This window comes from Mytilus edulis, chromosome 4, assembly GCF_963676685.1.
Source record: "Mytilus edulis chromosome 4, xbMytEdul2.2, whole genome shotgun sequence".
NCBI classification, from domain to species: domain Eukaryota; kingdom Metazoa; phylum Mollusca; class Bivalvia; order Mytilida; family Mytilidae; genus Mytilus; species Mytilus edulis.
The window spans coordinates 4,276,209-4,284,888 of NC_092347.1; the positions used below are offsets into that span (position 1 = coordinate 4,276,209).

The 8,680-nt window shown below is 33.3% G+C and overlaps 1 pseudogene; it reads right to left on the bottom strand.

The window, feature by feature from the left end:
* Window positions 1–3,195: 3,195 nt before the first annotated feature.
* Window positions 3,196–8,680, bottom strand: part of LOC139518770 (cAMP-dependent protein kinase type II regulatory subunit pseudogene) — a 48,918-nt pseudogene continuing 43,433 nt past the window's right edge.

An 8,680-nucleotide genomic window follows, 5' to 3' on the forward strand; every position in this document is an offset into this window, starting at 1 on the left:
CTATTTGGAACTCCGATGGTAGCAACTTGTGTTCGACTCCGATTTAAATTGACAAGGATTTCCTGGCGAAGTTGGTTGGTTCTCCCAAGTCACTCAAGCTTCCTTCAACAATAAAAACTGGCCACTTTGATTTGGCGAAGGGCGCTTTAAGTAATATTTAACAACAACAAAACCAACATTACAGGCAATAGATACTCTTGTTATAAGTACGCGTGTTCATAATCAGTCAGGAAACTCCAATAGTCATACTCCTATTTTGAATTTTTGTTTTAATAAAAAAAAACCCAGAATACCTTTTTATATATTGGAATATAAATTATATGATGTATTGCAACTTACAGGTATTGACAATTATTATGGAAAACTCAATAAATGAAAGAAACGACATCACATAAAAAAATCCATTCTTGATCAATGAAGCATTAAACCTTAGGAAATTTGAATTAGCTTCCGTTATAAACTAGGTATACTGGCATTAATTAATTTGCTTGACGACAACTGATTGTTATTAAGGAATCATTGATTTCTGGATGTTCTCAGTTTAATGTCAGATAGGTTATTCTCTAATAGAATTACATAAAGATGATCAGTAACAGTAATGCAAAAAGGTATGAGAGAAAAGGTATGAGAGAAAAGGTATGAGAGAAAAGAGAGTAAGCTATGATAACCCTTTAAAACCGGGGCATGACTTCCTGGTGTTCCGGAAAGGAAGCGATTATTGCTTTACACGATATCTTGAACCTAATAATAAAACCTGTTACTTATAATCAAACAGGAAATTTCTGAAGTATAAACCTCTTGTCTAGATTAACCTTCAGTAGAAACATAAAAAAGTATAAAGTTTTCGAAAGACAAAAGATGTATCATAATTATATAACTACACGGAAAGCAAACAATTTAAATGATCTATAAACGATATCTCAAAGAATAAAAAGTAAGTAAATTATGATTGAGGAATTGAAGTAACATATTCAGTCTTTCTATAATAGATAAAAAATAAAGGAAAATGCGAAGAGCCGGCAACTCAACGACACCCCAAAAAGAACCTTTGTTAATTTCATGTTACTCTCACTTTAGTTTTTGTGTAGTACTTTGTGACCTGTTTTTTTTTGTCGTTTTGTTTGGCGTTTTTCTTTTTCTGCCATGGTGTTCTCTGTATAAATTAGACTTTTGGTTGCTTTCTTGGTATCTTATCTCGTTTTCTACAGGTAGATTGTAAACATACGACCTTCAACAATGAACATAGTCTACAGGTAGATTGTAAACATACTGCCTTCAACAATGAATATAGTCCTTACAGAATTTGTAAAACATTTTTAAACTCTGTTTGTCCGACAAGTGTTTTGCATTAATTCACGTGCCAAAGCAAAAGACTTGTTAGAGTAATGTTAAAATCTTGTTTCTAGGAGACTGCAGACAGGTCATCGTGGGAATGTAGCTTCGTGATAAAACATTTTGATAATTCACAATATAAAACAGTGTCCAAAAACATAACGTACTATAAGAACGGCAATGTTTTAACGTTTGGAGAAACTATTTCAATGTTCATACAATAAACTATTAAATGTAATTATATACATTTATATGTCGCACACAGATTGTGTGTCTTCTATTTGATGCAGTTAAACTCCAGAAATGATTTTTTTCAACGCAGTACAATGGAGTAGTGAACATGGTTTACAAGTGCTTAAAAGGTGTGCGTATAGTTTTTAGTTAATATTTTTTTTTAAATACACAATTGAAAGTCGTTAAATTCTCTATACTCAATTAAGCTTTTGCTACGATTCTTTCTCAATCAATATAAAAATTGTTGCTATTTCTAATTGCGATACAACATACTTTCATTTAAAATAGCTCTAACGATTGCTGAAAACTCATTTGTCTACTGTGTAATCTTTCGATTTGTTACATAATGTAAAACTTGATGACGTTTTTAGACCTGTATCTCAGTATTTGAAAATGTTTTTGTCAGATTAACTTCCAATTAAAAGTGAACCATCAAGTTTAATCTCCAGGTTCTAGCTAGGCTGCTGATTTCAAATGTAATTTATTTCAGTACAAGTAGAACACATTTCATAAGATCCTTCATAATTCTTAATCTGCCATTTTAAACATGGATGTAATATATAAAACCAACGATAGCACGCATACTTCAGCAACATTCCCTGATTTTTTTTTCATCATTTGAAGGTCTTAATCAATCCTGATTTTTTTGTTGGTTTTTTTTTGTTGTTGTTATGGGGGGGGGGGGGGGGGGGGGGGCGGTTTTTTTCAAAGAATTTGTTTATTAAAGAATTGACTTGAATTTGATTTACGAAACTCATCTCTATAAAACTATAAAGGCAAAATGTAACGTGTTTCGCTATTACTGTGAAATGTTTTAACATCTCAGTAAAAATTATGTGAGTTATATTCCTACCAAAAACTACATCGGCTACCTTTCTCAATCCCACAATTTACCTAGATATTCTCCTGTTTTTCATAACTGGTTGGTGATTTTTGTTTTCATCTATCAATAAATAAATATTGCATGGTCTCATCAGTTATTCACCTATAGTCATTATGATTATCATCGATCCAAATGATTGAATCCGCAATTATAAAATGTATATATCAGCAGGTGACAGATCTGGTGCTTAAACCAAACAAAGACAATGAACTACAGTAACGAGTAGGTTGGAAAGAAAGTATTCTTTAAAAAATGCTCAGGTTGAAACTGTTACGTTTAGGGCTCAGTCTGGTTACTGATAAATATAACTGTCTATAAACGTGCTTGGATATGTTAAAGAAAATGTAGGACATAAGAAACCTCGACTTGACGTCTACAATACAAATAACGAAACCTACTTTTCTTCGGCTGGTAATCCTGTTTTCATTTTATTTTGCTTATTCAGGTCATTATAAGGCTTCTTACAGTGAATGGATGTAGCTGATCTATACTTTTTATTTAGGAAAAGATTGCCAAGCAATCATTAATGATTTGATGACTTCTTGTATAATTTAAAAAAAATAATGCAAAGACTTAATACCAATTCTTCAAGGAACATATAATGTGTATATTGTATACAGTTGAAAAGAAAACAACTTTTAAACGCAGTATGATCTTGTATTTTAAATCCTCTGCAATAAGCCAACTGTCGTGTTTAATCATATGATCAATGGGAAAATAAATTGAACTAATATGCTAAAAAAGAATAAGAAAGAATAAAAGATTTATTCATAATTTGATCAATCATAGACTTCTTCACAAAATCACTTTTCCATTTATACAATTATAAATACAACATTTTTACAAACAAAGCATAGAAATGAGTAATTTTGATTGCAACGTGTTGAATGTCACTTTTGTATTTGTTCCTGACATTTCGAAGTACTTTGAGTATAAAATATTACTTCTGCCCTTATAAAACCAACTTCAGATTTCCGACTTATCTGTATATGGCAACATTTTCTATAGCAGGAGACTGCATGTTGATCCTAATTCTCATCGACTCCAATATATTCTTATCTACGATATATAGACACAGTTTTATGTACATCTTCTTTTATCTATACACAAAGTAACATATGTGCCATCTCACTGAAGTAGTATAGGATATTACTTTAAAAATAAGACATATAGTATTCCTATTCATACATGTAAGCTCTCACTTTTCTCTCTCTCAATAAAAAGAGCGATTAACATGTTTGCGCCATAGTATCCATGACTTAAACTTATAAATATAACATAAACCTAATACATTCTATTGTGAAGGGCCTCAACATACGTAACAAAGGCATCTATCATACATTTATAATATCAATGAGAATCGTTTAGTGATTCATTTGGATTAATATACTGTTTATACACTTCTGAATTTCTTTTCATTATATCTACACAAGGTCCTAGTAACCTTTCAAATGACCCTCTCTCAAGAAACGCTACCTTTACTTTTCCTATAGCATTAACACTAGCAGACCTTGGCTTATTTTCTATTAAAGCAAGCTCACCGAAATATTTACCCGTTGAGTGTCTCCCTACCTCTTCTTCTTCTCCGTCGGGTTTTTGTATCGATACCCGAATCATTCCCGATTCAATAAAGAACATTCCATCAGCTTCTTCGCCTTGCTGAATGATAACTTCATCATTGTATGTTCTGGTTACTAATGCATCTGCTAGATTCATTCTTTCGTACGGCTCTAATGACTTTAAAATAGTTACGTTTTCTAATAATTCTTCATACATTTTTCTCTTCTTAAAAGCGCTTCTTAAGACGATTCTCCGGAAAGAGTTCCGATCCATTGCCCATAACGTGCCATCAGATACAGCTACAATGGATGCTGACCGAGGCATATTATAAAGTAAAGCTAATTCTCCGAAACTACCACTATTATCAAAACGGTGAATTTTCTTTTCGTTGCCACCAGTTGTAACCAGGACATCATAAATACCTGAATCGATAACATAAAAGTTATCGCCGTCATCACCCTGTTTGATGACGTATTCTCCCGGATGTACTTCCTTTTCGAACATGGCGTCCAAGACATCCTGCATCTGTTCTGGCTCTAGGCACCGAAAGAGTAATATTCCACATATAGCATCTGATAAACGTGATCGTTGTTCATCGGTCTTTGGATGTATTACTTTTTCATCGTCGTCGTCTTCTTCTGGATTGTATTTTTCGGCGGAAACTGATTGTCTTCTAGCATAGCGATTATTTTTTTGTAATTTGGGTTTAAAAATTTCTTTATCCGGTTCCCCTACATCTTCTTCGTCGACGATGACATACATAGGAATTGTTTTAGGCTTCCTTTTCTCTCGTATCTTTGTGAAATAATCCACAGCAAAGTCATATAAATCTCCTGGTCTATCTCGTAGCACTGCCACTGTGAAATCTCGTAAGAGATCCCCTAGGCCATCTGGTATCTCAAGACTCATTGTGTTTTAATTTAAAATGTTTACACAAAATATAAATCCCACGAAAATATCAGACGATAACACTTAAATAACTTCGATTGCTTTCAAACCATAAAAGTATGTTTATCATGAATTCAAATTACACTAACTTGGTTATTTAAGAGCATCTCCCTCTTAATATTTGAAAATCTTCACAAGGATGTACTTTCATCGACAAATATTCACAAATGTTATCAAAGCGTGATGTCTCTCCGAGAGAAAAATCAATGCATAATTAATTTTTTATTGTCTTAAGATGAAGCTTGTTGTAGAACATTTCTTTATTGTCATCTTAATTCTATTGCTCTCGATGATTTCCTGGACAAATGAGCTGTTACCATACTATTGTCTGGAAGAGAAAAATAATGCATGAAAATTGTGATAGATTTATTCTATACGACAGAAGATATCCGTGTTTAAATGTAAATAAATTCTAAATGAACCATCATAATTGATCGATACAATGCCACGAATTATAGACGGAGAAATTCAGCTCATTCAACAACTCAGACGACTCGTGGTATTGAAAGAATATTAAGATTTTTTTTCTATATAAGAAAATATCTGTACCTAGTCAGGAAAATGACACTTGTTATTCATTCGTTTGATGTGTTTGAGCTTTTGATTTTGCCATTTGATTAGGCGGTTTCCTTTTTGAATTTTCCTCGGAGGGGTCGTTCCTTTTTGAATTTTTCTCGGAGTTCAGTATTTTTGTAATTTTTCTTTTTACGTGTTAATGTCGAGTTTCATAACATAAAAAAGAAAAACTTAGAATTTTATACCCTAGAAAGCATCATAAAGTAGTAGCAGAGTTTTAAGCAAGAGACGACTTACAATCCGAAGTTTTAATGACCATCACGGTGACAAACTGCATTAACCTGAAACCCAAAACATAAAACATTGAATTAGCCGCCTCCTAACTAAATACAAATTTGCTCAGCCGACAATAAACCTAAACGATTCCTGGAAACAAATTATGTGTGCAAGACAATCTCGTATAAAATAATCGATGAAAAAAAAAAGATCTAATGTCATAGGAACATCAATTTCGCCAGATGATGTTTATGTTTACAGCAATTAATACTCAAGAGAGAAACAGATTTGTCACAACTTATGCATGACGATGTTCAACATGTAAAATTTTACAATGATTTCTTTTTAAATAGTACAACTTTAAACAAGAGGCTCCCAAGAGCCTGAATCGCTCACCTGGTAAACAATGCCTTCGGCCATGTTTTTTGACGAAATAGAAAGTAAAACACAAACTTTATTTTATACACCCTACTGATCATTCAAATGAAATTTGGTTGAATTTGGTTGAGTAGTTTTAGAGGAGAAGATTTTTTAAAGTTAGCAAATATGATGAACAAATTGTGAAAAATTGTCATTAAAGGACAATAACCCCTTAAGGGGTCAATTGACAATTTTGGTCATACTCACTTATTTGTAGATCTTACTTTGCTGATCATTTTTGCTGTTTACAGTTTATCTTTATCTATAATAATATTCAAGATAATGACCAAAAACTGCAAAATTTCCTTAAAATTACCAATTAAGTGGCAGCAACCCAACAATGGGTTGTTTGATTCATCTGAAAATTTCAGGGCTGATAGATCTTGACCTAATGAACATTTTTACCCCCCATGTCAGATTTGCTTTAAATGCTTTAGTTTTTGAGATATAAGCCAAAAACTGCATTTGACCCCTATGTTCTATTTTAAGTAACGGCGGCCATGTTTTTGACGGATCAAAAATCGAAGCACAAACTTTGTGCAGGATAATCTAAGGAACAATCATGCTAAGTTTCATCCAAATCCATTCAGTAGTTTCAGAGGAGAACATGTTTGAAAAATTGTTAACGACGACAGACGACGACGACGGACGCCAAGTGATGAGAAAAGCTCACGTTTCCTTGTAGGAAAGGTGAGCTACAAACAGCAAAATTTCCTTAAAATTACCAATTCAGGGGCAGCAACCTAGCAACGTGTCGTCCGATCCATTTGAATATTTCAGGGCAGATAGATTTTGACCTGATAAACAATTCAACCACAGTCAGATTTGATCTTAATGCTTTGGTTTTTGACATTTTACCCCTATGTTCTACTTTTAGCCGTGGCAGCCATCTTGTTTGGATGGTCGGGTCACCGGACACATTTTTTAAACTTGATACCCAAAAGATGATTGTGGCCAAGTTTGGATTAATTTGGCCCAGTAGAAGATTTTTGTAAAAGATTACTAAGATTTACGAAAAATGGTTAAAAATTGACTATAAAGGGCAATAACTCCTAAAGGGGTCAACTGACCAGTTCGGTCATGTTGACTTATTTGTAAATCTAACTTTGCTGAACATTATTGCTGTTTACAGTTTATATCTATCTATAATAATAATATTCAAGATAATAACCAAAACAGCAAAATTTCCTTAAAATTACCAATTCAGGGGCAGCAACCCAACAATAGGTCGTCCAATTCATCTGAAAATTTCAGGGCAGATAGATCTTGACCTGATAAACAATTTAATCCCTGTCAGATTTGCTCTAAATGCTTTGGTTTTTGAGATATAAGCCAAAAACTGCATTTTACCCCTATGTTCTATTTTTAGCCATGGAGGCCATTTTGGTAGGTTGGCCAGGTCACCGGACACAAATTTCAAACTAGATACCCCAATGATGGTCGTGGCCAAGTTTAATTCAATTTGGCCCAGTAGTTTCAGAGGAGAAGATTTTTGTAAAAGATAACTAAGATTTATGAAAAATGGTTAAAAATTGACTATAAAGGGCAATAACTCCTAAATGGGTCAACTGACCATTTCAGTCATGTTGACTTATTTTTAGGTCTTACTTTGCTGAACATTTTTGCTGTTTACAGTTTATCTCTACCTATAATAATATTCATGATAATAACAAAAAACAGCAAAATTTCCTTAAAATTTCCAATTCAGGGGCAACAACGGGTTGTCCGATTCATCTGAAAATTTGAGGGCAGATAGATCTTGACCCTGTCAGATTTGCTCTAAATGCTTCGGTTTTTGAGTTATAAGCCAAAAACTGCATTTGACCCCTATGTTCTATTTTTAGCAAAGGCGACCATGTTTGTTGATAGATCAAAACTTCGGATACAATTTATAAACTAGATACCCTGAGGGACATGCAGTTAAAGTTTGGAAGTATTTGGCCTAGTAGTTTCAGAGGAGAAGATTCTTGAAATAGTTAACGACGACAGACGACGACGGACGACGACAGACGACGACAGACGACGGACGCCAAGTGATGGCATAAGCTCATTTGGCCCTTCGGGCCATGTGAGCTAAAAACATGTGCGAAGAATAATTTCCCTTCTTATACTGCCTTTAGGTCATTGGATGTTGCTATGTATGTCTTTCTAGTTGTGCATGTGTTTTTATAAAGTCTCCGTGACTTATAGAGCTTGAACAGTAATTATTATATTTAATGAATGGATATTATTTATTTTGAATTTATTGAACCATAAAATTAATTTTTGACTCTTCACATTGAAGCGGATTATGTAAAATGTGAAGAGTCAAAAATTAATTTTATGGTTCAATAAATTCAAAATAAATTATTGCCATTCATTATAAATAAATTTCTGTCAAAAATAAGGCTCAAAGAACTTTCTATATTAACAATAACAACGTACACACATGTTGGCGTATGAATACACAACGTCAGAGTGGGCGTGTCGCCATAAAAATTGACAACATCGAAAATAAGAGTAATACTTTTA